The 5396-nt window shown below is 33.3% G+C and overlaps 1 pseudogene; it reads left to right on the top strand.

Moving 5' to 3' along the window:
- The first annotated feature begins 3893 nt into the window (after positions 1-3893).
- LOC100960417 lies at positions 3894-4784 on the top strand (annotated as a pseudogene).
- The last annotated feature ends 612 nt before the right edge of the window (positions 4785-5396 follow it).

Here is a 5396-nt window from a genome sequence, read left to right as displayed (position 1 = left end):
ATTAATCTGAAAAAAGCTACACAGAAGCAAGAAAATGACAAAGAGCAGAAACAAATAGAAGTAAATATAGAAAATATAAAAATTAAACTAAACGTTTATGTGAAAAATTAACTTTTCTAGAATTAAGAAAAGAAAAGCTTCAAATAAATACAATTAGAATTCAAAGAAGAGACATTATTAAATGCCTCGTTCTTAATAGGTCTCTTTGATCATTATTATTGATGACACTGAAATACAAAGGATCATAAGTGACTATATTATTATTCACCTCACACTGGATGATCTAAAAGAAATCTTAGGGAAGTATCATCTATGTAGAATAAAGCATAAACAAATAAAAATTCTGAACAGACCTGTACTAATATAGAGATCAAATCAGTAATTTACACACCTGCAAAAAATGAAAATCTCAGGACCATGTAGCTTTATTGGTTAATTTCACAAAACATTAAAAACCAAAAGAATTAACACCAATCTTTTCCAAAGTCTTCCAAAAATAGTAAAGATAAGAGACCACTTTCAAACTCATTTTATGAGTCTAGCATTACTCATAAATCAGACAAAGATATCACATAAAAGAAAACTACAAATATTTCTGATGAATATAAATGTAAAAATCCTTAACAGCTTAAAAGCTTACTAGTAAACAGAATTTAATAGCTTATTAAAAGAATCATATATCATGATCAAGTGGGATTTATCCTTGAGATGCAAATATGATTCAAACACAAAAATTAATTGATGTGATACAGCATATTAACAGAATAAAGGGGAAAATTGCATAATCATTTCAATAGATGTAAAAATTAACAAAATTAATGCTCTTTTATGATTAAAAACTCTCGACAAACTAGCAACAGAAGGAAATTGTCCCCAAACAATAAAGACTATGTATGAAAAACCCATAGCTAATGTCATGCTTAAAAATATTAAAGCTTTTCCTGTTATTCAGGAACAAGAGAAGGATTTCCACTCTCACCGTTTCTATTTACAACAGTACTGGAAATCCTATGCAAAACAATTAGGCAAGATAAATAAAAGTTTCCAAAACAAAAAAGAAAACCAAAATTTCCTGTGTTTGCAACTGTGATGATGTTAACAATAGACGTAAGGCTTAAGAAAACTTATTTCTCATGAATTTAGTAAAGTTGCAGGATACAAAATAAACATATAAATACCAGTTGTACTTTTATACATTAACAACAAAGTATCTATGAGGAAAATTAAGAAAAGAAGTCCATTTTTAATAGCACCAAAAAGAATCAAATAACTAGGAATAAACTCAGCTAAGGAAATGAAAGACTCAGAAAAATTACAAAATTTCGAAAAAACATTGTCTTTGAATGGAAGACAATAATATTAAAATTTCCATAATACCTAAAGTGATCTACAGATTCTATGCAATCTTTATCAAAATCTAAATGGCATTATAGGCAGAAATAGAAAAAAATTAAAATTCACATAGAATCAAAAATTATCATTAGGCAAATCAGTCTTGAGAAAGAATAACAAATTTAGAGATATAATACTTCCAGACTTCAAAATACATGTACATTACAAAGCTATAGTGATTAAAAAATGGTATGCTACTGAGGTAAAGACAATCACATAGACTAAGGGAATTGAATTGAGTTCCAAAAAACCCCCCACAAACATAGGGATATGTAAATTAAAACCACAGTGAGATATCTCACCTCATACCTTTCAGGATAGTTATTACAAAACAAACAACAAGAACAGAAAAAAACAAAAACAAAACAAACAACAAACATAATGTGTATGTTTGTTGCTTAGACACGGGAGCCAGTGTTGCAATGAACTAGTCCACTGGTCCATAGAGCTACTATAGCTTTTCATATGCCTGCTATCCAGAACCTGATTCCCTAAATTACCTATCTGCTCCATAAGTACATACAACTGGCACACCATTACCAAGAGATAATGAAAGCATCTGCATTTCCGTCACTAATGCCCTTGTGGACCCCAGCACCTTGGCTCCTCCACTTGTGCTTGTACTATAGACTCCCTCCCCTTCAACATGTGTATTTGACACTATTGTCACCACAAGCATATTGCAAGCGGGACACAGCAAGAAGAGAGGCCTCCTCAGCAAAACTTTCCTGCTGGGAGAATACATATTTGGAGGTAAACAGCATTTGCCACTGAAAATTTCAACAGCCTTTGCTATCATTACAGATATTCATAACCTTGGTCACTGAGAATACCTTTGATCTTTTCCAATGCACAGTAAAGTTGTCACCTTAGCTGACAGAGCTGCATGTAGACTGAAGTGCTATGTGTTCACCAGAGACATAACCATTAGACTTCACCAAAAAGCACCCATGTGCCCCTCCCACAGAGAAGGTTTGTTTCCCACAAAACCAGCCCATCAAGTTTAGAAGAGATAATCATTTAATCAAATGTGCAAACATTCATGCAAGGTAACAAAAAATATATATGTATATATATTTTGAGACAGAGTCTCACTATGTTGCCCTAGGTAGAGTGCCATGGTGTCATAGCTCATAGCAACCTCAAACTCTTGGACTTAAACTATTCTCTTAAGTCCCTCCCAAGTACCTGAGATCACAGGTGCCAACCACAACACCCAGCCATTTTTTGGTTGCAGTTGTCATTGTTGTTTAGCAGGCCTGGACTGGGTTTGAACCCACCAGCTTTGGTGTATGTGGCCTGCACCCTACTCACTGAGCTATAGATACCAAGCCATCACAAAAAATATTTTAAAATAAGGAAATAACACCACCAAAAGATCATAATAATTTCTCTAAAATCTATGAATTTCCTGAAAAATAATTTAAATAATAGCTTTAAGGAAACTCAGGGACCTTCAAGAGATCAGAGAATGGAGAAATAATTCAACAAAACAGGAATACAAGAAAAAAATGAAAAGTTTAATAGAGATTAAAATCATGATGAAGAAACAAAATATATCTATCCAAAGACTATAATAAATGAGATGAAAACTATAATAGATAAGGTCAACAGCAGGAATTCTCAAACAGAAGAAAAAATATGTGTATTTGAAGACAGGTTACTAGAAAATATACAGCCAGAGAATAAAAAGAATGAAAAACAATGAAGAAGGCCCATGGGATTCTGGGGACAACATCAAAAGAGAAAATATGCAAATTATGGACTATAGGAAGAAAAGAGAAAGGGGTAGAAAGCTTATTTTAAAAAAATAGCTAAAAAAAAAAAACCCTCAAATCTAGGGAAATATGTAAAAATCCAGATATAGGAAGCACACAATTTCAGAATCACATTAAACCCAGGTAAGACTAAACCAAGAAATGTACGTGGATGGAACTGGAAAATGTTCTTCTTAGCAAAGTATCTCAAGAATGAAAGAAAAAGTATCCAATGTACATAGCCCTATTTTGAAACTAATTTATAGCTTTCATAGGAATGTTGTAACTTAATTATAGCCTTAGAATATGGGGAGGGGGGAGGGATGGGGAGGTGAGGGGGTTGGGTGGGTGGAAGGAGGGTAATTGGAGGGGTCACTCCTATGGTTTATCCTACAAGAGTACAAGTGAATCTTTCTAAAAGCAGAATATGAATGTCTTGACTCAATAACTAAGAGAATGACATGAAGGCTACATTAACCAGGTTGATGAGAGTATTTCAAAATGTATATGAAAACACCACACTGTACCCCATGATGGCATCAATGTACACAGCTATGATTTAATAAGAAAAAAAAGAAAGAAATGTCAAAAACAAAAAAATTTTAAAAGCAGCAAGAAAAAGCAACTTATCAAACACAATGGAATTATCATAAGGCTATCAACAAATTTTACATTAGAATTTTTTTAGACCAGGAGAGAGTGGTATGATATTTTCAAAATAAAGGAAAAAAAATTCTGGGAGAAATGGTAGAACTAGACATTGAGTATCACTGCCAGGTGGAATACTGTCAACAGTAAGGTGATCTAGGAGTCCTCATCTCTGACCATGGGAGACCATGGGAGACCCATCTTTGTCTCCATTGATGGTGGCTTCATATTTTCTTCCATTTATTTGTGATGGAATACTCTACCTTGAACATAGAAGCAAGGAGTTTATGATTTTCCTGAGGTGACTATAATCAATGAAAAACTAAAGACAGATGAGCATAAGTCTTACCCATGCTGATTCAAGGACTGTGTTGAAAGAGAACTTGCGGCAGTTACATAATCTTATTGTGGAAACTTTTGCCTAAGACACTATCATCAGTCAGATCACGAATGTAAAAAACTGGAAATCCTAAAGCCTCATATAGCCGCCACCCAAAAACTTCTTAAAGACATTATTGAGTCCAAGACAACAAGTAAACGATAAAAAAGGTGCAAAAAATAGTGAAACAGCTACAAAAATTCCATTGATGAAATTAAAGATTCATGCTGATGGGGGTGACTCTGCCTCAGACAGAAAGAATTTACTTCTGGGGTTTTCGGTTTATTTTATTGCCTAAGGGGACGAAAGAGAAGAACAAAACAACATTATTTTGGAGCACTGGGATGATGATAAACTCTGTAGCTTCTCTAAGCAATCTTAAAAGTGAAAATAACAAATTAACAGCTGGGACATTGAGGTTATGTCACATTATTTCAAGAGAATTCTTACCCTCGGACTGTATTTTGGAAAACTGGATTGCTAAGGATGATTGTCTTTTATATAATGATGGAACTATTTTCTTGGAGTACCTTAATGATGAAGAACAATTTTTAATAAATTTTGATTCTTACTTAGAATCATTCAGTGGTCCAAGCCAGAAATCATAAGAAAACATCTATGTACATTTTAAGTTACTATTTTTGTTAATACAAATACTATTTTTTAAAGTTGTTTTTAGCTTATTTCCATTTTGTTATTTTTTACATTATTGGTATTCTATTAAATTTGATTTTGTTTTTAAAGTGTTAACTATGAACTGAAATTCAATTATTAGCAAATTCTTGTATTTAGTTTTTATTAGTTATGCTGTAGTAACAAATACACAATGATATATTTCCTATGGGTTAATGTCAGATGTTGATTGGCTATAGCAATATTCCACATCATCATCATTCCAGGATCCCAGCATCGAAGCTGAAGGAATAACCTTTTGGGGGACTTTGCCATTCTTATGGAAGAGTAAGAGGAGATAATAGAGATTTTAGCCCTCTCTCAGAAAACATATGCATCATTATTTTACTTTAAGCAAATCACATTGCCAAACTTATCATCATAGAGCCAGAAAGTATAGGTTTACTATCTACTCAAGTTATGATTAGGGTGACCAGACATCCCGATGTTGGCGGGACAGTCCCGCTTTTCAACCATTTGTCCCACGTCCCCAGGCATTTTAAAAAAGTCCCGATTTTTGGAAAGAATTCACAAAAGGGCTGGAGAAC

The sequence above is a fragment of the Otolemur garnettii genome, unplaced genomic scaffold, assembly GCF_000181295.1.
Source record: "Otolemur garnettii isolate 467f Iridium unplaced genomic scaffold, OtoGar3 scaffold00003, whole genome shotgun sequence".
Lineage (NCBI taxonomy): Eukaryota > Metazoa > Chordata > Mammalia > Primates > Galagidae > Otolemur > Otolemur garnettii.
This window is presented reverse-complemented; position numbering and strand designations above follow the sequence as displayed.